Source organism: Pseudophryne corroboree, chromosome 8, assembly GCF_028390025.1.
Source record: "Pseudophryne corroboree isolate aPseCor3 chromosome 8, aPseCor3.hap2, whole genome shotgun sequence".
In the NCBI taxonomy this organism is placed as follows: Eukaryota; Metazoa; Chordata; class Amphibia; order Anura; family Myobatrachidae; genus Pseudophryne; species Pseudophryne corroboree.
Genome location: NC_086451.1, coordinates 294,769,779 through 294,797,565, shown reverse-complemented (window position 1 = coordinate 294,797,565; position 27,787 = coordinate 294,769,779). Strand labels below are relative to the sequence as shown.

The following is a 27,787-nucleotide window of genomic DNA, read 5'->3' as shown; positions in this document are numbered from 1 at the left end:
CTAAGTTACTGTGTGATTCCTGGGACATATAGCGCTGGGGTGTGTGCTGGCATACTCTCTCTCTGTCTCTCCAAAGGGCCTTGTGGGGGAACTGTCTTCAAAAAGAGCATCCCCTGTGTGTGTGGTGTGTCGGTACGCTTCTGTGGACATGTTTGACGAGGAAGGCTATGTGGAAGCAGAGCGGGAGCAAATTAATGAGGTGTCTCCGCCGACGGCGCCAACACCTGATTGGATGGATATGTGGAAGGTTTTAAATGATAATGTTAATTCCTTGCATAAAAGGTTGGATAAAGCTGAAACCTTAGGACAGTCGGGGTCTCAGCCCATGCCTGATCCTATGTCGCAGAGGCCATCAGGGTCTCAGAAGCGCCCACTATCCCAAATTGTTGACACAGATACCGACACGGATTCTGACTCCAGTGTCGACTTTGATGATGCAAAGTTACAGCCTAAATTGGCTAAAGCTATACACTATATGGTTATAGCAATGAAGGAGGTGTTGCACATCACAGAGGAAACCCCAGTCCCTGACAAGAGGGTTCATATGTATGGGGAAAAAAGGCAGGTGGTGACCTTTCCCCCTTCACATGAGCTAAATGAGTTATGTGAAAAAGCTTGGGAATCTCCAGATAAAAAACTGCAGATTTCCAAACGGATGCTTATGGCGTATCCTTTCCCGCCAACGAACAGGCTACGCTGGGAATCCTCCCCTAGGGTGGACAAAGCTCTAACACGCTTATCCAAGAAGGTGGCCCTATCGTCACAGGATACGGCCACCCTAAAAGATGCTGCGGATAGAAAGCAAGAGGGTACCCTGAAGTCCATTTATACACATTCAGGTACCTTACTAAGGCTGGCAATTGCGTCGGCCTGGGTGTGTAGTGCTGTAGCAGCATGGACGGATACCTTGTCTGAGGATCTGGATACCTTAGACAAGGATACTATATTAATGACCCTGGGGCATATAAAAGACGCTGTCCTGTATATGAGAGATGCTCAAAGAGACATTAGCCTACTGGGCTCTAGAATAAATGCAATGTCGATTTCTGCCAGAAGGGTCCTGTGGACTCTGCAATGGACAGGCGATGCCGACTCAAAGAGGCACATGGAGGTTTTACCTTACAAGGGTGAGGAATTGTTTGGGGAGGGTCTCTCGGACCTGGTCTCCACAGCTACTGCTGGAAAGTCAAATTTTTTGCCATATGTTCCCTCACAACCTAAGAAAGCACTGTATTACCAAATGCAGTCCTTTCGTTCACAAAAAGGCAAGAAAGTCCGAGGTGCGTCCTTTCTTGCCAGAGGCAGGGGCAGAGGAAAGAAGCTGCACAGCACAGCTAGTTCCCAGGAACAGAAGTCCTCCCCAGCTTCCACTAAATCCACCGCATGATGCTGGGGCTCCACAGGCGGAGCTAGGCCCGGTGGGGGCGCGTCTCCGAAATTTCAGCCACAAGTGGGTTCACTCCCAGGTGGATCCCTGGGCAATAGAGATTGTGTCTCAGGGATACAAGCTGGAATTCGAGGAGATGCCCCCTCACCGATACCTCAAATCGGCCCTGCCAGCTTCCCCCTTAGAGAGGGAAATAGTGTTAGCTGCAATTCACAAATTGTATCTTCAGCAGGTGGTGGTCAAGGTTCCCCTCCTTCAACAAGGAAAGGGTTATTATTCGACCATGTTTGTGGTACCGAAACCGGACGGTTCGGTCAGACCCATATTGAATTTAAAATCCCTGAACATATACCTGAAAAGGTTCAAGTTCAAGATGGAATCGCTCAGAGCGGTCATCGCAAGCCTGGAAGGGGGGGATTTTATGGTGTCTCTGGACATAAAGGATGCATACCTTCATGTCCCCATTTATCCACCTCATCAGGCGTACCTCAGATTTGTGGTACAGGATTGTCATTACCAATTCCAGACGTTGCCGTTTGGTCTCTCCACGGCACCAAGAATATTTACCAAGGTAATGGCGGAAATGATGGTGCTCCTGCGAAAGCAGGGGGTCACAATTATCCCATACTTGGACGATCTCCTCATAAAGGCGAGGTCCAGAGAGCAGTTGCTGATCAGCGTAGCACGCTCTCGGGAAGTGTTACAACAGCACGGCTGGATTCTAAATATTCCGAAGTCGCAGTTGATTCCTACGACTCGTCTGCACTTCCTGGGCATGGTTCTGGACACAGACCAGAAGAGGGTTTATCTCCCGATGGAGAAGGCTCAGGAGCTCATGACACTGGTCAGAGACCTATTAAAACCAAAACAGGTGTCGGTGCATCACTGCACGCGAGTCCTGGGAAAGATGGTGGCATCATACGAGGCCATTCCCTTCGGCAGGTTCCATGCGAGGACCTTTCAATGGGATCGGTTGGACAAGTGGTCCGGATCACATCTTCAGATGCACCGGCTGATCACCCTATCCCCCAGGGCCAGGGTGTCTCTCCTGTGGTGGCTGCAGAGTGCTCACCTTCTCGAGGGCCGCAGATTTGGCATTCAGGACTGGGTCCTGGTGACCACGGATGCAAGCCTCCGAGGGTGGGGGGCAGTCACACTGGGAAGAAATTTCCAAGGTCTATGGTCAAGTCAGGAGACTTGCCTTCACATCAATATCCTGGAACTAAGGGCCATATACAACGCCCTACGTTAAGCGGAGACCCTGCTTCGCGACCAATCAGTTCTGATTCAGTCAGACAACATCACCGCAGTGGCTCATGTAAACCGCCAAGGCGGCACAAGTAGCAGGGTGGCGATGGCGGAAGCCACCAGAATTCTTCGCTGGGCGGAGAATCACTTAAGCGCACTATCAGCAGTGTTCATTCCGGGAGTGGACAACTGGGAAGCAGACTTCCTCAACAGGCACGACATCCACCCGGGAGAGTGGGGACTTCATCAAGAAGTCTTCACGCAGATTGCAAGTCGGTGGGAACTGCTACAGGTGGACATGATGGCATCCCGCCTCAACAAAAAGCTACAGAGGTATTGCGCCAGGTCAAGAGACCCTCAGGCGATAGCTGTAGACGCACTAGTGACACCGTGGGTGTTCCAGTCGGTTTATGTATTTCCTCCTCTTCCTCTCATACCCAAGGTGCTGAGAATCATAAGAAAAAGAGGAGTGAGAACAATACTCATTGTTCCGGATTGGCCAAGAAGGACTTGGTATCCAGATCTGCAAGAAATGCTCACAGAGGACCCATGGCCTCTGCCTCTAAGACAGGACTTGTTGCAGCAGGGGCCCTGTCTGTTGCAAGACTTACCGTGGCTGCGTTTGACGGCATGGCGGTTGAACGCCTGATCCTAGCAGAAAAAGGCATTCCGGATGAAGTTATTCCTACGCTGATAAAGGCTAGGAAGGACGTGACGGCTAAACATTATCACCGTATATGGCGAAAATATGTTGCTTGGTGTGAGGCCAGGAATGCACCCACGGAGGAATTCCAGCTGGGCCGTTTCCTTCACTTCCTACAGGCGGGAGTGACTTTGGGCCTAAAATTGGGTTCCAGTAAGGTCCAGATTTCGGCCCTGTCTATTTTCTTTCAAAAAGAACTGGCTTATCTGCCTGAAGTGCAGACGTTTGTAAAGGGAGTGCTGCATATTAAGCCCCCTTTTGTGCCTCCAGTGGCACCTTGGGATCTGAACGTGGTGTTGAGTTTCCTGAAGTCACACTGGTTTGAACCACTTAAAACCGTGGAGTTAAAATATCTCACGTGGAAGGTGGTCATGCCTTGGCTTCGGCTAGGCGTGTGTCAGAATTAGCGGCTTTATCACATAAAAGCCCCTATCTGGTTTTCCATATGGACAGAGCAGAATTGAGGACCCATCCACAATTTCTGCCTAAGGTGGTGTCATCTTTTCATATGAACCAACCTATTGTGGTGCCTGTGGCTACTCGTGACTTGGAGGATTCCGAGTTACTAGATGTGGTCAGGGCTTTGAAGGTTTATATAGCCAGAACGGCTAGAGTCAGGAAAACTGAGTCGCTGTTTATCCTGTATGCATCCAACAAGCTGGGTGCTCCTGCTTCAAAGCAGACTATTGCTCGCTGGATCTGTAACACGATTCAGCGGGCTCATTCTGCGGCAGGATTGCCGCTGCCAAAATCAGTAAAGGCCCACTCCACAAGGAAGGTGGGCTCTTCTTGGGCGGCTGCCCGAGGGGTCTCGGCATTACAGCTTTGCCGAGCAGCTACTTGGTCAGGTTCAAACACTTTTGCAAAGTTCTACAAGTTTGATACCCTGGCTGAGGAGGACCTTGTGTTTGCTCATTCGGTGCTGTAGAGTCATCCGCACTCTCCCGCCCGTTTGGGAGCTTTGGTATAATCCCCATGGTCCTTATGGAGTCCCCAGCATCCACTAGGACGTTAGAGAAAATAAGATTTTACTTACCGGTAAATCTATTTCTCGTAGTCCGTAGTGGATGCTGGGCGCCCGTCCCAAGTGCGGACTTCTTCTGCAATACTTGTATATAGTTATTGCTTGCATAAGGGTTATGTTATGGTGCATCAGGGTTGATCTGATGCTCTGTTGTTGTTCATACTGTTAACTGGGTAAGTTTATCACGAGTTATACGGTGTGATTGGTGTGGCTGGTATGAGTCTTGCCCTGGATTCCAAAATCCTTTCCTTGTACTGTCAGCTCTTCCGGGCACAGTTTCTCTAACTGAGGTCTGGAGGAGGGGCATAGAGGGAGGAGCCAGTGCACACCAGTATCCAAATTCTTTCTTAAAGTGCCCTTTCTCCTGCGGAGCCCGTCTATTCCCCATGGTCCTTACGGAGTCCCCAGCATCCACTACGGACTACGAGAAATAGATTTACCGGTAAGTAAAATCTTATTTACTGCGTGTATGGATGCGGACAGTGGGCATCTCAGTCCTTGCAAATTCTGACACATGGCTATACACAAAGGAAGGATTTTGTAGCTGCAGCTGCAAGGTGCAGACAGGTGACTTTCAGTAGTGGGAGCTATGGGTGCTTCTGCTCCACCTCTGTATTGGGCCCTACAGATGTCTGCTTTTGTAGAAGCAAAGGCCGGAGCAAGTGTTGTTAAACAGGAGGCTGCACCACATCTGTTATCATAAACTTGGAGCATGATAACAATTCTTACACATTTGCTCGATGACCTAATCACACGCCCCAGCTCCCACTGCACGCGTCATGAACATTAGGCGTGATGGATCAAGTGGACTGGGAATAGGAAGCTAGTGTAACTGGAAAGGAGGGGGTGGAGTGGCTGAGATGATCAGGCTCTGTAGAGGCTGACTCGACTTGTTGTAGCTTGTAATGTATATGATGATATATTGATCATGTTTTAGCATATTCACTGGAAGGAATACTTGTGACAGATGTGCTGTAGATAGAATGTGTACATCATGGCAAAGTAGAAACTATCCATACTTTTGATATACGATATCTAATTTTTAACAAGTTTGATATATTTTTTAACAATATCACTCATCTATTTTGTACAGTGTTATATCCCTTTCACACTAAACGCAGAATCCTGGGTTATTGCATGTTAATGCGCAACAACCCAGGATTTGGCTGTGTGTGAAAGCAAACTACTTGGTACGGGGCTGAGACACGGGAATGTCCTGGCTTGCTAGACTCTGCAAATTCCCAGCAGCATGTGTGAAAGGGGTATTAAAAATCTTCAATTTGTATAGATTTTGCTAGGTGAATGTGAGACCCATCAGGTTTGCAGAATGCAGAAGTAAAACAAAGACTTTACACTCTTACATAGTAATATAGTATACTCATCTGCATGATGATAGGAATTATAACCTATAAACAAATTCATACCTTCTGGCGACGAGAGTGTAATTATCCCCAGCATACAGACTCATCCCAGGAGTAGCTCTTTTTAGAACCTGATTGAGACCCCATGGGGCCCCAGGCAACATACTGACACCAACCACCCAACCCCCATCTTCATTTTCCAAAAAACAACACATAAATGTGTTAGAATAATCTGTCCCCTCTGTACCCACTGCAGTCGCAAACACAGGAATTCTAGAGAGGGGTTTCCAAATGTAATACGTAGTCTCCCACTCTGTGGAAAATTGCACCAAGTGCAGGAATCTGGGGGTGCAGTAGAAGAACCTAGTAAAGACCCTGGACATTTATGTAAACATTGTTTTTTTTTTATACCCTGGATACTATTGTATATGGAATACAGTATTAATATCTAACACTATTGTTGGGCAATAGTATAGGCTGTATCAAACATTTAAATATTATAAATAATTGGTCAGGAAAAGGTTAAACATGCCATAGTAAATAAACACACACACACACACACACACACACACACACACACACACACACACACATACACACACACACACACTAGAACCAGTACTGCACTTTCTAAGCACACATTCTCCCACCTCATAGTAAGGCTCCTGTCTCTTCTTCCTTGCAGTTACTCTCTGGTCCAGTGCACTGATTGAGGACTCAGGGCCTAATTCAGACTGGATTGCTGCGCTTGCACACCCCGGAAGCCCAGTGAGATGCTAACAGCATCTCTGGGCTGCGATCGCCTCTGCCTGATTGACAGGCAAAGGGGCAGGAGGGGGCGTGCCAACTGTGTTAGAATGCCGTTGGCGGGGTGCGGTCCGGACAACGAAGGCGTGTCCGGACTGATGCAGGGGCAGCCACTGTGACCTAGGACGTGGCAAGTAGCAGCCTGCCAGCGCGCAGGAGCTGTGCCAGCAGGGAGCTACTCAGAGGGTGCAGAAGCATTGCTGCTGTGCGATGCTTTTGCACCTTTGCGGGGGGAGGGCCAGACATGCGGGGCGGACTAGCCCTGTGCTGGTCATCGTCCCCGCAAACGACAATAAGGTGGAAAAGAGGTGGGACGCCACACTCTGCTCACACCAGACATTTTGGGACTTAGACATATTTTTTCTAATTTTTTCATTTCCACTTTATATTTTTCATTTTCTTTTTTTATATTATATATATATATATATTTTTTTTTTTTTTATTATTATTTTTTTTTTTTTCTTTATCATCATTCTTTGCCCAACTTCATGATTATCACTATCATTTTTTTCATACATTTGGGTAAAAGCAAATTTTGACCCTATATTATTTATATACAAATAAACGTCAGTATTTTTCATACTACATATTATTCCGTGGTTCTTTCACTTATACTGACAATTTATTTTGCAAGTAGGCGCAGTTGTGTAAATCCTGTTTGAACTTTAAATACTGGAGGTTTCTGGGTTTAACCTCTCACACGTACTGCTGCCACCACAGTATTACTTATATAAGTAGAGCGTTGGTCACATTTACAAAAAAACATCGTCCCCGCATGTCTGAGATAATCAGATCTGAATTACCCCCTCAGATCCTGAGATCCAGTCAGACAGCAAACTTGGTAGAAGAAGCTGCTACCATTGGGCATGTGTAGTAGCTCTGCTCTGTCCCTTAAACTGCATGATGATGTAGTGGCAGCTCTAGTGATCGTGTTATACACCATTGCTATTGTTGTCATAATTTGAGCCATTTGCCAAGAGGAGGGGAGTTTCCAGGCAACCAGAAAACCCCCCTGCATTTGCCTATGCTCACAGGCCCCTAAACGGAACTTAGGTTCCCTAATGGATAATGTGGCTTTGTGTTCTAGAACAGATATAGGCAACCTGTGACATTCCAGCTGCTGTGGGACAACATATCTCAGCATGCCCTTACAGTTTTATCATGACCATAAACAGCAAACTGTAGCAGGGAATTCTGAGATGTGTAGTTCCAAACGGTACCTACTTCTATTTAAGAATAAAGCTACCAATGAATAGCTGCTGGTCTACGTAAGAAAACTGCAGTTGTGGGATTATTATTACAGACCGTAAAAAGCCACATGGAAACTATCAATAACTGTGTCCTGTCCATAACAGTTATCCCCAACTTCAGCTGATTGGCTGGTACTTTATCTCTCTCCACTCTATCACTCTCTAAAGGCCGCCATACACTAGAGCGATAATGCCCGATTTCATCCGATTTCGGCTTTTCGGGCCGATAAATCGGATGAAAAGTGGCAAATCGGATGTGTTTTACATCCAATCCGATGCATGGTCCCGTGAGCATCGGATCAGAGCCCCTAGGTCGTTAGTGCTGCACTCGTTATATGCCGGATCCCACAGGCATGGCTGGGATCGCATACAATACATCGTATGCAAAAAGACCACATACGATGTATCGTATGCGATCCTGCCGCCCGGGAAGCTGCCAAGCGGTTCAAGGGAAATTGCATCCGACTTTAGCCTCCGATATGTCGCTGTAGTGTATGGGGCCATTAACGCTTAGTACATCTCCCCCAAAGTACTAACCAATCAGTGCCTGTCATTTTTAAAGACAGGAAATAGAAATTCCATATGCACTCTATAGTATAAAGCACTGCTAATCAGAATAATTATAATAACCTCTGCAATCTAACAGCACCCTTGAGGTGTTTAGCATTATTTTTGGCCAAAATTCTAAAAACTAGAAGTCTCAGCATGACAGCACCTCTTACTATGTTTGAAATAAGGGTGAGCAGTCCAGTACTGTTTGCTGAGCTACATATGCAGCCACACACTAAATCTATATTTGAATAAGAATTTACATTTTGCATTGCGTCATTTATATCCCTATAATGGTTATTGGGCCTTAACGTAGGTTATTTGTTAGTTTTTTTTTTGTATAATCAATGTTTATTTGAAATCATAATTGTACAATACATACTGTAAGCATAAAGGCATCCACAAATATATTCACAGTGTGAGTGCAATTTTAAGCATGTCACAAACACATGAACTAGACGGGGATTGTAGATTTTTTTAAAAATAATATGAAAATATATTTTTTAAATAATGGATTTATTTAATCACTTGGCAGGATTCTAAGAAAATAGCCATTAGAAGTTGGACATTTCAAAGGGGAAGAGCAAGGACAACCGTTGGAAAAAATGCGATGTTTGGGAGCATGATGAGGTACGTTTACTTTGCAGCACTTTTTAAAGCCACTTTGTCTTTCCGGTTCCGGCGTTGCATGGAGTGACACGCAGCTCGTGTAGCTCCGGTGCCTGCCACCACTAACAACCTCATACCGCCCGTTCTGGGCGTCCATTGAGTGGCCTGCCATACCCGCTCACCCCCTGCAGCTCCGGCCACCCTGTATGGACCGTTTTGTGGCCCCCGTGATGCAGGGAAAGAACTCCCGCGCCAGGCCTGAGGTCCGCGGCTCAGCTTCTAAAATGGCCGCCGCGGCCTCCATAGACGCCGGAGCCCGCTCAGCGGCTGCGCCCGCTGCTCCTGCAGCCCTTCCCCCCTCCAGCTCTCCTGCCCTGGTGGGCTCCACGGCTGCGGGGACCCCATCGCCCTTAGATGTACCTGGGCACCCGTTATCCTATGCTGACATTGTCAGGGCGGTAAAAGAAACTGTCCAGCCTTTATTCCAGGAACAAACACAGTTGCATGCTGCTGCATTACAGCAGGCTGTCCTGGATATCAAAAGCCAATACAAACAGCTGTCTAAACGTGTTTTGCAAGTGGAACATACTGCTGGTGAGAATTTCCAACAAATCGCCGAACTTTCTGATATCTCTGCTAAACTGCAGAAATCTGAGAACCTGGTATGGTCAAAGATCGACGACCTCGAAAATAGGTCGATTCGCAACAACCTTCGGCTTATCGGGCTTCCAGAGTCGGTTAAGGGACAGGCTCTTTATCATTTCCTCCGACATACTCTTCCTGATCTTCTTGGAATACCAGATGTCTGCTCGGACCTAGTGGTGGAACGTGCACATAGAACGGGCCCCACCCGCCCCTCCTCCACTTCAACACGACCGCGTGCTGTATTGTTCCGGTGTCTCAACTTTCTCCATAAAGAGGCTCTCTGGTTGGCTTCTCGTCGTGTACGGGATCTTGTTTGGGAAGATGCCAAATTGTTACTCTTCCAGGATTTTTCTCCGGAGCTCACCAGACTCCGCAAGGCATTCTCACCTGTATGCTCTAAATTAGTCCAGGAGGGCCGAAAATTCGCACTGCTCTACCCTGCGCGCCTGAGGATCTTTGACGGCACATCCTTTAAGGACTTTCATACCCCGGAGGATGCTGCTGCTTATCTTTCAGAAGCCGCCACCTCTGACCCATCGCTGAAATAGATGTGCTCTCCTGAGTCTGATCTTGAACTCTCCTCTCCCCTTGTTGCTCTGTTGCCGCATATTTTTCTTTCCCTAAACTTGTGGACTATGTAATCCTCTGTTGGTCTATTTGGACTTGTTCACCACATCCACGCTGGTCCTATAGGGGATGTATATGTACCTCTGGAGTAACATAAGTGCATTCTCTGTTATGCGTTCCCATGTATACATGTTTGTTCTTGTGAAGTTATATGTCCATGCTACCTGTTTTGTGTTCAACCTCCACCTGTTTGATATTATCTTGGCCCTCACCTCCATGCCCCCATCTCCCCCCTCCCTTCTCCTCCCCTCCCCCCCCCCCTCCCCTATGCTGCTCGATATAGTGGTATTGGCTAGGAGCAATGTCCTCCTCGCTGTATACGGTTACTACCCCAGTTGACTTACCGTGAAGTCACATTCTCATTGTTATTGCGGGACCCCCCGGTGGGTCTTGTTTCTTTTTCTCGTTTCTATGTCTATATTGCCTTTTTGTCTACCCCTTCCCTCCCTCCCTCTTGTGTCTCTCTCTCCTCTCCATTACCTGTGGGATTGTAGTATGTTTTCATTTGTGATTGCCCCAGTCATTTGTCTTATGTATGCCATTAAAGTGGGTACGTGGAACGTGGGGGGTATTCACTCTCCCATCAAACGGAAGGAAATACTGCTTTATTTAAATAAAATGCATATGGATCTAATGTTTTTGCAGGAAACGCACCTTCTTTCCCCGGAGGCCCAAAAGCTGGGTGTCATCGGTTGGCAGGTGCTTTCTGATGCTCCTTACTCCTCTAAGGCGAGGGGTGTACTTATCCTTGCTAAACGCAACCTGCATATAGAGGTTCTCACCTCTTTGTGTGATCCTGCTGGTAGATTCCTTATTCTTGAGATTTTACTTCATAACACCAAATATGTTTTATGTACGGTTTATGCCCCAAATTCTTATTCGAAGGTATTTTTCAAGAGTCTCATTACTAAATTGTGCCCATTTATGTCTCTCCCAATGATTGTGGGCGGAGACTTCAATGTTGTGGTCTCCGCTTATATGGACTCGAATTCCTCCGCTCGTGCACGCCCTCCCCCTGCCCTAGGTGTCCCCTTCTTTGCTCAGCAATTACATCTGACTGATGCTTGGAGATTCCTTCACCCTACTGATAGGGAGTACTCGTGTCTCTCGGCTGCCCATGGCACCTTGTCCAGAATTGATTTTTTATTGCTGTCAGATTCTCTGATCCCTCAAAGTAGTGAGGCTCAGATGGAAACGATATCCCTTTCTGATCATGCCTTGGTCTGGGTTTGCTTAACTACTTCGCTAGATCGCGGCTCTTTTAAGTGTTGGCATTTCCCGACTTCCTTTACCTCCTCATTGCAGTTTCGGAATAGGTTGGAGGCATTTTGGGAGGAGTTCAGACTGGATAATGCAAGCACTTTTGAGACTGATCCTTTACTGTTTTGGCAGACCTCCAAGGCAGTTCTCCGGGGTAGGCTTGTGGAATATGTTTCCTCGAGAAAGAAGCAGTTTCTTTCTGAATTTAAAACATCTCAACGATGCTTAACGGATGCTTACCAACAATTTAAACAGTCTCCCTCTCCTGCCTCAAAGAAAACATACTTAGAATGTAAATCCCAATTTAACACTGTATTAGCACTAGTGGGAGATCGTCATACCTATCACAAAAACCACCGTTTTTACAGATTTGGCAATAAAACAGGCCCTCTCTTTTCTAATCTTCTGCGGGGATCTGTGCCTTCCTCGGTGATCCAGTCGCTTAAACGCGGTGATGGCTCGTTGGCTACTAAGTCTGTAGACATGGCGCAACTCCTCTCAGAATTTTACACGGACATTTATGCCCATTCCCCTGTTGATGTCCCCACTAAAACTTCTTTCTGGCATTCTGTCTCCCTACCCCAAATCCCGCCTTTGGTTGCTGAGGGCTTCTGCTCCCCAATTACTGCTCGGGAGGTGGAGGCTGCTATCAAACATTTAAAACACCGAAACCCAGAATATTCCCCTTTTATTCCTTTCTGCGGAAACCCCTCTTTCACTCCACCTTTTGACAATACCAAATTCCTTGCGTGGAAGTCTAGGGGCATTGCCCTTATTCGTGACGTATTTGACCCGGGTGGACTTGTGCTGTCATTTGCGGAATTAGCCGAGAGACACGGTGTGCCCTCATCTGATTTCTTTATGTTTCTCCAAGTTCGTCATTTTGTACAATCTCTCCCCATCCCTCCTGTGCACGAGCGGAGGATGGACCCTCTGTCCCCCTTATTGGTCACGTTACCGACTCTTTCATACAAAGTCAGCTGGTTGTACCAGGATTTGTTACCTAGCAAGCCTGATGTTCTCTGGCCCCCTATGTTATCTAAATGGTCAAGTGAGTGGTCCTGGGATCCGGAGGTGAACTGCTTCCTTCACCCCCTCCCCTCTATCCTGAAAGCCCTGCATTCTGCTCAGCTTCAGGAAATCCACTTTAAATTCTTACATCGGGCTTATATTGCCCCAGGACAGCATAAATATATGGTCTCTACTAGAGATGAGCGGGTTCGGTTTCTCTGAATCCGAACCCGCCAGAACTTCATGTTTTTTTTCACGGGTCCGAGCGACTCGGATCTTCCCGCCTTGCTCGGTTAACCCGAGCGCGCCCGAACGTCATCATGACGCTGTCGGATTCTCGCGAGGCTCGGATTCTATCGCGAGACTCGGATTCTATATAAGGAGCCGCGCGTCGCCGCCATTTTCACACGTGCATTGAGATTGATAGGGAGAGGACGTGGCTGGCGTCCTCTCCGTTTAGAATAGATTAGAGAGACACTTGATTTACTAATTTTGGGGAGCATTAGGAGTACTCAGTACAGTGCAGAGTTTTGCTGATAGTGACCACCAGTTTTATTTATAATCCGTTCTCTGCCTGAAAAAAGCGATACACAGCACACAGTGACTCAGTCACATACCATATCTGTGTGCACTGCTCAGGCTCAGGCCAGTGTGCTGCATCATCTATTATCTATATATAATATTATATATATCTGTCTGACTGCTCAGCTCACACAGCTTATAATTGTGGGGGAGACTGGGGAGCACTACTGCAGTGCCAGTTATAGGTTATAGCAGGAGCCAGGAGTACATAATATATTATATAGTGAGTGACCACCAGACACACAGTGCAGTTTATTTAATATATCCGTTCTCTGCCTGAAAAAAGCGATACACACAGTGACTCAGTCAGTCACATACCATATCTGTGTGCACTGCTCAGGCTCAGGCCAGTGTGCTGCATCATCTATATATATTATATATCTGTCTGACTGCTCAGCTCACACAGCTTATAATTGTGGGGGAGACTGGGGAGCACTACTGCAGTGCCAGTTATAGGTTATAGCAGGAGCCAGGAGTACATAATATTATATTAAAATTAAACAGTGCACACTTTTGCTGCAGGAGTGCCACTGCCAGTGTGACTAGTGACCAGTGACCTGACCACCAGTATATATAATATTAGTAGTATACTATCTCTTTATCAACCAGTCTATATTAGCAGCAGACACAGTACAGTGCGGTAGTTCACGGCTGTGGCTACCTCTGTGTCGGCACTCGGCAGCCCGTCCATAATTGTATATACCACCTAACCGTGGTTTTTTTTTCTTTCTTTATACATACATACTAGTTACGAGTATACTATCTCTTTATCAACCAGTCTATATTAGCAGCAGACACAGTACAGTGCGGTAGTTCACGGCTGTGGCTACCTCTGTGTCGGCACTCGGCAGCCCGTCCATAATTGTATATACCACCTAACCGTGGTTTTTTTTTCTTTCTTTATACATACATACTAGTTACGAGTATACTATCTCTTTATCAACCAGTCTATATATTAGCAGCAGACACAGTACAGTGCGGTAGTTCACGGCTGTGGCTACCTCTGTGTCGGCACTCGGCAGCCCGTCCATAATTGTATATACCACCTAACCGTGGTTTTTTTTTCATTCTTTATACATACATACTAGTTACGAGTATACTATCTCTTTATCAACCAGTCTATATATTAGCAGCAGACACAGTACAGTGCGGTAGTTCACGGCTGTGGCTACCTCTGTGTCGGCACTCGGCAGCCCGTCCATAATTGTATATACCACCTAACCGTGTTTTTTTTTTCTTTCTTTATACATACATACTAGTTACGAGTATACTATCTCTTTATCAACCAGTCTATATATTAGCAGCAGACACAGTACAGTGCGGTAGTTCACGGCTGTGGCTACCTCTGTGTCGGCACTCGGCAGCCCGTCCATAATTGTATATACCACCTAACCGTGTTTTTTTTTTCTTTCTTTATACATACATACTAGTTACGAGTATACTATCTCTTTATCAACCAGTCTATATTAGCAGCAGACACAGTACAGTGCGGTAGTTCACGGCTGTGGCTACCTCTGTGTCGGCACTCGGCAGCCCGTCCATAATTGTATATACCACCTAACCGTGGTTTTTTTTTCTTTCTTTATACATACATACTAGTTACGAGTATACTATCTCTTTATCAACCAGTCTATATATTAGCAGCAGACACAGTACAGTGCGGTAGTTCACGGCTGTGGCTACCTCTGTGTCGGCACTCGGCAGCCCATCCATAATTGTATATACCACCTAACCGTGGTTTTTTTTTCTTTCTTTATACATACATACTAGTTACGAGTATACTATCTCTTTATCAACCAGTCTATATATTAGCAGCAGACACAGTACAGTGCGGTAGTTCACGGCTGTGGCTACCTCTGTGTCGGCACTCGGCAGCCCGTCCATAATTGTATACTAGTATCCAATCCATCCATCTCCATTGTTTACCTGAGGTGCCTTTTAGTTGTGCCTATTAAAATATGGAGAACAAAAATGTTGAGGTTCCAAAATTAGGGAAAGATCAAGATCCACTTCCACCTCGTGCTGAAGCTGCTGCCACTAGTCATGGCCGAGACGATGAAATGCCAGCAACGTCGTCTGCCAAGGCCGATGCCCAATGTCATAGTACAGAGCATGTCAAATCCAAAACACCAAATATCAGTAAAAAAAGGACTCCAAAACCTAAAATAAAATTGTCGGAGGAGAAGCGTAAACTTGCCAATATGCCATTTACCACACGGAGTGGCAAGGAACGGCTGAGGCCCTGGCCTATGTTCATGGCTAGTGGTTCAGCTTCACATGAGGATGGAAGCACTCAGCCTCTCGCTAGAAAAATGAAAAGACTCAAGCTGGCAAAAGCAGCACAGCAAAGAACTGTGCATTCTTCGAAATCCCAAATCCACAAGGAGAGTCCAATTGTGTCGGTTGCGATGCCTGACCTTCCCAACACTGGACGTGAAGAGCATGCGCCTTCCACCATTTGCACGCCCCCTGCAAGTGCTGGAAGGAGCACCCGCAGTCCAGTTCCTGATAGTCAGATTGAAGATGTCAGTGTTGAAGTACACCAGGATGAGGAGGATATGGGTGTTGCTGGCGCTGGGGAGGAAATTGACCAGGAGGATTCTGATGGTGAGGTGGTTTGTTTAAGTCAGGCACCCGGGGAGACACCTGTTGTCCGTGGGAGGAATATGGCCGTTGACATGCCAGGTGAAAATACCAAAAAAATCAGCTCTTCGGTGTGGAGGTATTTCACCAGAAATGCGGACAACAGGTGTCAAGCCGTGTGTTCCCTTTGTCAAGCTGTAATAAGTAGGGGTAAGGACGTTAACCACCTCGGAACATCCTCCCTTATACGTCACCTGCAGCGCATTCATAATAAGTCAGTGACAAGTTCAAAAACTTTGGGTGACAGCGGAAGCAGTCCACTGACCAGTAAATCCCTTCCTCTTGTAACCAAGCTCACGCAAACCACCCCACCAACTCCCTCAGTGTCAATTTCCTCCTTCCCCAGGAATGCCAATAGTCCTGCAGGCCATGTCACTGGCAATTCTGACGAGTCCTCTCCTGCCTGGGATTCCTCCGATGCATCCTTGCGTGTAACGCCTACTGCTGCTGGCGCTGCTGTTGTTGCCGCTGGGAGTCGATGGTCATCCCAGAGGGGAAGTCGTAAGCCCACTTGTACTACTTCCAGTAAGCAATTGACTGTTCAACAGTCCTTTGCGAGGAAGATGAAATATCACAGCAGTCATCCTACTGCAAAGCGGATAACTGAGTCCTTGACAACTATGTTGGTGTTAGACGTGCGTCCGGTATCCGCCGTTAGTTCACAGGGAACTAGACAATTTATTGAGGCAGTGTGCCCCCGTTACCAAATACCATCTAGGTTCCACTTCTCTAGGCAGGCGATACCGAGAATGTACACGGACGTCAGAAAAAGACTCACCAGTGTCCTAAAAAATGCAGTTGTACCCAATGTCCACTTAACCACGGACATGTGGACAAGTGGAGCAGGGCAGGGTCAGGACTATATGACTGTGACAGCCCACTGGATAGATGTATGGACTCCCGCCGCAAGAACAGCAGCGGCGGCACCAGTAGCAGCATCTCGCAAACGCCAACTCTTTCCTAGGCAGGCTACGCTTTGTATCACCGCTTTCCAGAATACGCACACAGCTGAAAACCTCTTACGGCAACTGAGGAAGATCATCGCGGAATGGCTTACCCCAATTGGACTCTCCTGTGGATTTGTGGCATCGGACAACGCCAGCAATATTGTGTGTGCATTAAATATGGGCAAATTCCAGCACGTCCCATGTTTTGCACATACCTTGAATTTGGTGGTGCAGAATTTTTTAAAAAACGACAGGGGCGTGCAAGAGATGCTGTCGGTGGCCAGAAAAATTGCGGGACACTTTCGGCGTACAGGCACCACGTACAGAAGACTGGAGCACCACCAAAAACTACTGAACCTGCCCTGCCATCATCTGAAGCAAGAAGTGGTAACGAGGTGGAATTCAACCCTCTATATGCTTCAGAGGTTGGAGGAGCAGCAAAAGGCCATTCAAGCCTATACAATTGAGCACGATATAGTAGGTGGAATGCACCTGTCTCAAGTGCAGTGGAGAATGATTTCAACGTTGTGCAAGGTTCTGATGCCCTTTGAACTTGCCACACGTGAAGTCAGTTCAGACACTGCCAGCCTGAGTCAGGTCATTCCCCTCATCAGGCTTTTGCAGAAGAAGCTGGAGGCATTGAAGAAGGAGCTAAAGGGAGCGATTCCGCTAGGCATGTGGGACTTGTGGATGCAGCCCTTAATTCGCTTAACAAGGATTCACGGGTGGTCAATCTGTTGAAATCAGAGCACTACATTTTGGCCACCGTGCTCGATCCTAGATTTAAAGCCTACCTTGGATCTCTCTTTCCGGCAGACACAGGTCTGCTGGGGTTGAAAGACCTGCTGGTGACAAAATTGTCAAGTCAAGCGGAACGCGACCTGTCAACATCTCCTCCTTCACATTCTCCCGCAACTGGGGGTGCGAGGAAAAGGCTCAGAATTCCGAGCCCACCCGCTGGCGGTGATGCAGGGCAGTCTGGAGCGACTGCTGATGCTGACATCTGGTCCGGACTGAAGGACCTGACAACGATTACGGACATGTCGTCTACTGTCACTGCATATGATTCTCTCAACATTGATAGAATGGTGGAGGATTATATGAGTGACCGCATCCAAGTAGGCACGTCACACAGTCCGTACTTATACTGGCAGGAAAAAGAGGCAATTTGGAGGCCCTTGCACAAACTGGCTTTATTCTACCTAAGTTGCCCTCCCACAAGTGTGTACTCCGAAAGAGTGTTTAGTGCCGCCGCTCACCTTGTCAGCAATCGGCGTACGAGGTTACATCCAGAAAATGTGGAGAAGATGATGTTCATTAAAATGAATTATAATCAATTCCTCCGCGGAGACATTGACCAGCAGCAATTGCCTCCACAAAGTACACAGGGAGCTGAGATGGTGGATTCCAGTGGGGACGAATTGATAATCTGTGAGGAGGGGGATGTACACGGTGATATATCGGAGGGTGAAGATGAGGTGGACATCTTGCCTCTGTAGAGCCAGTTTGTGCAAGGAGAGATTAATTGCTTCTTTTTTGGGGGGGGTCCAAACCAACCCGTCATATCAGTCACAGTCGTGTGGCAGACCCTGTCACTGAAATGATGGGTTGGTTAAAGTGTGCATGTCCTGTTTTGTTTATACAACATAAGGGTGGGTGGGAGGGCCCAAGGACAATTCCATCTTGCACCTCTTTTTTCTTTTCTTTTTCTTTGCATCATGTGCTGATTGGGGAGGGTTTTTTGGAAGGGACATCCTGCGTGACACTGCAGTGCCACTCCTAGATGGGCCCGGTGTTTGTGTCGGCCACTAGGGTCGCTAATCTTACTCACACAGTCAGCTACCTCATTGCGCCTCTTTTTTTCTTTGCGTCATGTGCTGTTTGGGGAGGGTTTTTTGGAAGGGACATCCTGCGTGACACTGCAGTGCCACTCCTAGATGGGCCCGGTGTTTGTGTCGGCCACTAGGGTCGCTAATCTTACTCACACAGCTACCTCATTGCGCCTCTTTTTTTCTTTGCGTCATGTGCTGTTTGGGGAGGGTTTTTTGGAAGGGACATCCTGCGTGACACTGCAGTGCCACTCCTAGATGGGCCCGGTGTTTGTGTCGGCCACTAGGGTCGCTTATCTTACTCACACAGCGACCTCGGTGCAAATTTTAGGACTAAAAATAATATTGTGAGGTGTGAGGTATTCAGAATAGACTGAATATGAGTGTAAATTATGGTTTTTGAGGTTAATAATACTTTGGGATCAAAATGACCCCCAAATTCTATGATTTAAGCTGTTTTTTAGGGTTTTTTGAAAAAAACACCCGAATCCAAAACACACCCGAATCCGACAAAAAAAATTCGGTGAGGTTTTGCCAAAACGCGTTCGAACCCAAAACACGGCCGCGGAACCGAACCCAAAACCAAAACACAAAACCCGAAAAATTTCAGGCGCTCATCTCTAGTCTCTACAGACTCTGGACACTGTCTCAAGTGTAAAGCACCGAATGCCCTTTTTATGCACAATTTCTGGCACTGTCCAAAGATTAAAAGGTTCTGGAATAAGATACTGTGGTATGTAAGATCTACTTTCCAGATTGTGCTCCCTCTGGACCCAGCAGCGCTCCTTGGCCTTAACACTACAGCCTGGTGTTTACCCTCCTCTCAAGCTCATTATGTCCCTTTTCTGTATGTTTCGCTGACTTTGGGAAAGAAATTGATTTTAAATCATTGGATATATAGAACTTCTCCCTCTCTTGCTAACCTCAAGTCCCTTCTTACTACTACGTTATATTTTGAGCGTCAATCTACTCTCCCAGACCTTGACCCCAATGCTCTGCGTTTCTACAAGAAGTGGGGACCGTATATTGATTTCTGCCATCTCCCCAAAAACTGCACGTTCTAAAAATATTTGACTCACTTAGTTGGGATTCTTATCGCAAATTATGTATTTCTGTTGGTGATAATCCCCTTCTGGCCCCTAGGTGACACTCGTTCCCTTCCCATTGGCACGGAGCGGGATGGTCCCTTCGCTACTTATGTGTGTGCCGTGCTTCACAGGTTTTAGCATCTGCAACCCCCTCCTCCTCCCTATTAATTCATATCCATGTCTCTGTTGTTCTGCTCTTTTTCTTTCTTTCTCTGTTGCTGTATTATTAATTTCGTTAGTATGTATTAGTGTGCAGATTTTATACTGTATATTGCACTTTGGGTCTGGACTTTTGACAATATATACTACTGTTGGTGTGAAGCTGCATTGACACGGTTTCCCACGCTGTTTAAATTTACCCACGGCGTCAGTGGTGGTTCTCAATGCTTAGTCTTACCCTCTGTTGCCTACCTGTACCAGGCATATATTTCATCTGCACTTTGTATTGTACTGTACTGCATTGTTTTTCTATGTCTTTTGTGGAAAAAACCCAATAAATATATTTAAAAAAAAAAAAAAAAAAGCCACTTTGTCTTTGGCAGTGTAGGCAGCTGGATTTGTGGTATAAATAGCATTTAAAATATAATATTCCTGGTTTTGTATTTAAAATTGTTTCTTTGAATCCAGCGTCTGAAACTGGTGAACACATGGCGGTTTTGAAATGCATAGTTTATTAGAGTCACAAGTGGTCAATAGTAAATTGGTGCTTCTATGTTTTACTGTGGGACATAAGCATTTGGTGCAAAGTGAATGTTGTGAGAATGTAAAACAGTTTTGTATTAATAAAAGTGAGATTTAATAAATTTCCTAGTTGTTTTGAGGGGCCCTACTATTCTGAGGGTCTCCATTAATTACTGGAGCGATTCAGCACTGCTTAGGTGTGGGGGACAATTGTCCCCGCTATCAGAAACACGGCTACTGTACTTCCGTAGTAGGACATAGGCCCCCTAATTTACTAATAAAATGCTGACGATATCAAGGCACTTATTTACTATGGGGGTAATTCCAAGTTGATCGCAGCAGGATTTTTGTTAGCAATTGGGCAAAACCATGTGCACTGCAGGGGAGGCAGATATAACATGTGCAGAGAGAGTTAGATTTGGGTGGGGTGTGTTCAATCTGCAATCTAATTTGCAGTGTAAAAATAAAGCAGCCAGTATTTACCCTGCACAAAAATAAAATAACCCACCCAAATCTAACTCTTTCTGCACATGTTATATCTGCCTCCCCTGCAGTGCACATGGTTTTGCCCAATTGCTATCAAAAAATCTGCTGCGATCAACTTGGAATTACCCCCAATATTAGGGCTACATTTCCTGGTTTACAAAGGTATCTCAGTAATTTGGAAGCATCCAGTGATTTCCTAAATATAGCATTATTACAGCTATTACTCTTAAACAATTGTTATTTTCATTTAAAATGCCTAGCTATTCACATATTAGTAGAAAATTATTACTTAGAGGCCTAATTATCAAGGCTTTGTTTTCATGAAATTTTGTAAAACAGCAGTTTCTGCATAATTGCATGTATCAGCGCTATGTGCTAACAGCCTAATACAGAAGGCTCATTAGCGCTGCAGGCGCTAATGTTTGGCCCTGTTGGTTCACACCATCTTCAGATGGCATAATTTGCTTTCCTAAGCCACCTCAGTCTGGCTTAGGAAACGGACAATGTCTACATACTCAGTGTCAGATTCCCCTTGAGGAGTTTTTCATAGCTGTGAAAGACTCATCTGAAGTGGCCACAATCTAACAATAGGCCAGCTCAACTTTTCTGCACAGAGGAGATGATTTGCCAGCCAGCATAAAGTACCTGCAGCCTGATGAAACATTCTCCCATTCAAAATGCAACAAGTTTGCAAACTTCTTTGCACATGAAATATCTGCCATCTGGGCGGAAATCTCCACAGTGCCATCAAAGGAGTGCCAAACTACCAAGCCTGCCAATGTAAGCCACCTATCATCATGGACCAGCTTTGGATGTAAAGGACATTGCAGAAATTGCCTGGATTTTGCAACCCACTACCTGTGATCTGGAGCCTGCCTCAACCAAGCTTCTAATATTGTGTATGAGTATAACTGTCTTTGCAAAAATTGTTCAATGCTCTTTGCAGACAGGCATTTTTCCTGAACCCCTAAAGGATGCAATTGTTAGACCTATTCTTTGAAAACGTAATTTAGATCCCAACTGCATGACCAACTACAGGCCACTATCAAACCTTCCTTTTCTAGGAAAGGTTATTGAGAAAGTGGTTCAAATCACTGGAAATCCGCCTGACAACCCATGATATTTATGATCCATTCCACTCAGGATTCAGGAGAAGACATAGCACTGAAACAGCCCTGGGGTGTGTGTTAAATGATCTGCTGATGGCAAAAAAAAAGAGGTGACTGTTCAATCTTAATCCTTCTGGATCTCTCTGCAGCATTTGTTACCGCGGACCATGGGCTTCTGATTGTGTGTCTGAAAAATTTCTGTGGACTGGATCGCACAGTCCTAAGCTGGTTCATTTCTCATCGACAGGTCACAGAGAGTTTTGTCTGAAGTATACTCGTCACCATCAGTGCCATTGCCATGTGGTATCCAACAAGGTCCTATACTTTCCTCCATGCTTTTTACACTATACATGCTACCACTGGGTGAAACAATCCGACGCCACGGCCTGCTATGCAAATGATACACAACTGTACATGTCCTTTGCTCCGGGCACAGAGAACCCAATAACAACCCTAAGGGACTGTCTAGCTCCGCTTCAGGAGTGGATGAGTGCCAGTTGGCTGAGACAGAATCCTTATAAAACAGACGTCCTTATGATAGGACCTCACCATCAAAAGACAATCTTGGCATTGTCCTGGATGGTGGCTTGACACTTAAACAACAGATATCAGCCACAATCATATGCTCATTCTTTCATCTGAGTAACGTAGACAGAATCAAACACTTAATTCCCTCTGAAGACCTGCCAAAATTCACAAATGCATTTGTATCATCTTGACTAGACTACTATAATGCCCTCTACCTTGGTCTCCCAGCAAAAGAATTGCACCGCTTACAGTTGATACATAACACAGCTGCCAGGCTATTAACCAACCAGCCCCGTTCTAACCACATAACACCCAACCTCTACTCCCTTCACTGGCAGCCTGTAAGATGGCGAATCATGTTCAAGATTGGCTTACTGAGTTTCAAAGCACTACATGACCAGGGCACAAGGTAACTGAAGCAGCTTCTGATTACATACTTCCCACTCAATCACTGCGATCTGTAGATGAAGGACTAGAGTCTTAGAATCTCCCGTAATTCATTTTGAGGTTGAGCTTTTAGCCATGTGGCTCTAACTCTATGGAACTCACTTCCCTGCACAATTCAAGAGGCCCCCACTGTAGAATCCTTCAAAACAGACTCAAGACTTTTCTGTTTACTCAAGCATTCCCATAATGTCACTTTAGTATCTCCATGCTCTCTGTATTTTAGGAAAAGCTTTTCTGTACTTCATTGTTGTTCATTCTATCTTTTAAGTCCTATTGGGGAAAGAGCGCTATATAAATAAAATGATTATTATTATTATTAACTTGCAAGGACAGCGTTTATCGCTACTAATGTCCCTGTAAGTTTTCTTTAGTACATAGAAGGGGAAATTCTGTTTAATATTAAAAAGACAGTCACAATACAGACTATTAAAAATTGCAGCATTGACACAATTAGTAATACATTAATTATAAACCAATGGTATGAGGTCTGAATCTCTCATCTTGTGAAATATTTTCTATAAAGTGCAATGCTACGGTCATTCAGCCCATACTACTCTGATTGATTGTATACATTGATTGTATACTGTATAAATGACTGATTCATTTCTCTATTTTCATTTATAAGTGATGAGGTAGTAAGTGGAGCGCTGTAGTTCTGCTGTCCTTTAATATACCCACACTCAGTATTCAAAAGACCTACTACCTTCGTGTTCTTAAAACTATATGTAGAATTATATTGCAGTCTACATCTCAATTACTATAGTCTGCTAGTCTTGTTATGTTATGCCTTTGGATACAAAGCCCCAGCTGAACACAGCTGTCTGCTGAATATTCCAACAAAATATAATAAACTGCTAAACCCTAATAAAGAATTTGACAAGCTGGCATATTCAGAGGAAGTGTTTGCATGCCTTACAAAAGCTTTTACCCATAAATCAGGTTGCTTGTTCCAGCTACTTCTGAGCTATGAGTTTCTCTGTTCTGCATGCCCTCTAGAATTTTTTGCTGTCAGATTTAGATGATGATTGAGCACCCGCGATCTTTCTAGTGCATATTACCATGGCATTAAACAATGCTCAGTTACACAAGTGCCTGCCGTATAAAATATCAATCCAGCCTATATTGTAGATAGCAGGAACATATTTACACTTTAGGATTCTGAATAAATGATATCGCTTTACTATTAATAATAAAGTTTTCAACTTTTTTTTATCAAGTTTCCTTATTCAACAGTATGAATGAATTACTGAACGATTTGGAATCTCACAGTGGGACAGTATTAACAATAGAGTCATCTGTGAAAGCATGCACGCATGTGTAACGTAAAGCACTGCAGTAAAATATATATATATATATATATATATATATATGCACCTTATTATTAAAGTCTGACTAGATGGCAGGAGTGTTACAGCATGTGGCCAATAGTATTATACCCTAATATTGTCTATATGCTATACCAGTGGTTCCCAAACTGTGTGCCGTGGCACCCTAGGGTGCCTCGGGACACTTGCAGGGGTGCCTTGTGTTGGTGATCCAGAACCAATTAAAATTCTGCATGGTCAATGTAAAAGCAAAACCAGTGTTAATGGCTGCCAATTATAAAATATATTGACAATCAGAAGCAAATCTTGTCCCTCACCACATAAGTTACCCTAAGGATGACATATAAAGACAATTTACTTAATTTAATATCTTTCTAAATTTTTCAATAGGAAACGATTGGCTTAGGGTGCCGTGAAAAAATTCTGATACTCTAGGGTGCCGTGATTCAAAAAAGTTTGGGAACCACTGTGCTATACTGTATATATATATATATATATATATATATATATATATATAATTATTATTATCTGTAATGACTATACCTGTATCCTGTTTACGTATTTACAGTAGTACTCTTTGGTTAAACATCATGGAGGGAAATTCAGATTCTTTATCACATATATTGAACATACGGCATCATGCATTACAGTCATATTAATTATGCATGGCTTTACCATTCAGAAATATATTTAAGCATTGACAAAGTACATGGGTAATATAAACTACTTCGAAAAAACCCCATTTAAAGCGACCTCTGTATTTAGTGTCTGGGTAAGCTATGCAGTATGGCCCACAGAACAGACACCTGATGCTCGCACAGGTGTAGCTGCATACTGTAAGTGACTGTTCCTTCCCACTGAAGCTGGGTCAGTACAGTATATCCCATCTTTAATAGTCTCAGATACCATTTCACTTGTTAAAACACAGTAAAAGGGAAACATGGTAAACAGGAGTATATGTATTATTTACCTTGTAGCATTAGAGCTATTCACCTGCCGCCTATGCATTGCATTGTTGTAGATTCCCAGTTGTGCAGTAATTATCTCCAATCTCATGACGGAAGAGAACTTTTACTCTTTGATAACAGGATCCTTTTTATACTGAAATGATGAATCCAATATCAGTCTTCTTGTACAAGCCACCTCCCAGTCCTGCCAGGTTGTCCCCTTGTCATGATGGCTTGCTGTGATTATTCCTGAGGAATCTGCTTCCAGTAGACTGGAGATGTGTATAGGCTGCTGTCTGCTGAACTGGATGCTGAAGTGGTGAATGCTCTGCATAAGTTCACTTGTTCTGTGCTCCTAGTCAGGAAAGAAATCTGTCAGCATTAGCTCCACCTCATTAGGAGAAAGGGATGCTGAGGAGCATTGGGAGAACAGAGGGGAGGAGGTGGAGGCAGGCGCGGAGGAGGCAGAAAAACAGATGATCTTGCAAATTACAAGCACAAATAGTTTTATTTTATTTTTTTATATTAACCTTTTATTGTTTTAAGCAGATATCTGTGGATCAGTGACAGTGTTCATTGTATGTGAGAACATCCTGAAATCAGAGCAATCTGCACACGGTGTCTGCCAGAAAAGGGTTACAGATGCTGAAGGTCATTGCAATTTTTTTAAGGTTAATGAATGTCAGCTCTTGTTAGTTACCCTCAAAACTATTGCACTTTTACAATTGTTCTCATTTTAGCAATCTCTTTTGCTTTCCAAGTAAGGAGAGCTGGGGGTTATTCTGGGGCAAGGAAACTGCTCAGTTCCTGTGTTAATCAATCAAGCTTTTATTTTACTAATCAATAGGTTTTTACTATCCTTGCTGCATATGTGAAATAATAATAATAATAATAATAATAAAAAAATAATCTGCAACCTGCAGGAGTAATACAGTGCATGTGGAAGGAAGGCCCTATATCCTTACATACTAACAACCTCCCTGTACATAGAAAAAAATTAAACTTCAATTATTAAGCTTATTAGCACCAGAAAACATGGAGATTTTCATATGTCATTGCAACATAATTTAATACGTATTTCTCAATTAGCTAGAGTTACATCTGTTGCATTAATACGAGCAGCAGACAAATAAAGCCACGCAATAAATAAAATAACTCTCATATCCTAAGAATGCATTGCAGTTCCTTATCAAAGCAGTCGCTTAGGGGCTGTCAAACAATAACCCTCCCTCCTGTGGTCTGTGTAAGTCTCTGTTATTGTGTCCCTCTCCCTCTCCTGTAGCTTGTAGCAGGTGCAGCTTAAAGGACTCAAACACATCAATGATAGGAAATGAGAAATCTGGGCTTCTAAATGCCACACCAAAAGGCGATAATATTTTGTGAGTTTTCCCTTGATTACCTGCTTATCTCACATCCTCAGATCTTTGTGTGCCCCACCTGCAATCCCTAAATCCATAGCAATGAGTTCTGCAGGCATTCAGCTTGCTTGTATGAATAAACATAATCGGGTAATTCAGTGGCAGTTGCACACTGTCTTTTGACACTGGCAATTTATTTATCATTTCTCAGCCATCTGTTTTCAAATAGATCATTATAATCTTAACCCTTTCCGTGACAGTACAACATTGTGTAACACGCTGCACAGAGCATCCCACTGCAACTCATTTGTAATGTGCAATATCATATTACCTTATCCATATACACTGTAGGGTGCTGCCTATGCTATTGGTTGTTAGAACACAACCTAAGGGGCATGTCACATGGCTGTTTTACAACTCAGCGATTTGTGAGCCTGAGCTCAACCACGGTAACATGGAAGTTTGTAGAGAACACTGTGCCCTGTCATACTGTAATAATAACACTCCGAAGAAGCAACACGCAGCATTTGTAAATTTAAATGATATCCACAGTACTCTATCTATGACAGCATATGTTAACCCAAGTTAACAAAGCACACAGATCAAGCTCTGCAAACCCGACCACTGTTGCGGCACGCAGCATAGTTTGCAGATGGCAGCAAACTATGTATGCGTGAAGGATATGGCCAAAATGTGATTGACAGTGGCAGGTGTTGGCAGGGTGGCGATGCGGTGCTGGGGGGGCGAGGTGAGGTGAACGGGAGTGGTCCGGGACCATTTTCGGGGCGGCTACCTGACATCATACGCAGCTGCTCCGAACAAAAAAGATGCCAGTTGACCGCCTCACAGCACAGCCGGGCTGCGCTGCCAGGGGTCAACCTTAGATCTGATGCGTCCGCAATCTAATTGCAGATACATGGGGGGGGGGGGGGGGGGGGGTGGCTCAAACATGGGTGGCCCCCAGCATGTGCAGAGATGAATGCAGATCTGGCTGCGTATGTAACCACCTGCGTTCATCTCTGAATAACCCCGGCCCCTCTGTGTCCTTAGGGCAGACTAGATGGGCCAAGTGGTTCTGCAATCAAATTCTATTTCCATTTATCAATTGGCAGCAATAAGGAAGTTCTTTTTTTTAAACATTTTGTGACAAAAAATGTAAACGTACCATCTGAGCGATATTCTGCTGATGGAATATACAGGGAGCGATAAGGGCTACTTACTGCTTTATGGGTCCAGTCTGTGTTATATGAACCAGCCCCCTCAATAAAGTAGAAATGCAAGCTTATTTGCTTGAGAAAGTAAAAAAATAGATTTCATTGTTTTTGGAGACTATAAC

At 44.9% G+C, this 27,787-nt stretch overlaps 1 protein-coding gene across 1 annotated transcript in view; it reads right to left on the bottom strand.

Moving 5' to 3' along the window:
* The window catches only part of SERTM2 (serine rich and transmembrane domain containing 2), an 86,175-nt gene extending 60,712 nt beyond the window's left edge, over positions 1-25,463 (bottom strand). Inside the window, exon 1 of the mRNA XM_063937322.1 lies at positions 25,117-25,463. The gene's annotated coding sequence lies outside the window, so the exon portion shown is untranslated. The remainder of the gene's footprint in view (positions 1-25,116) is intronic.
* Positions 25,464-27,787: the final 2,324 nt, after the last annotated feature.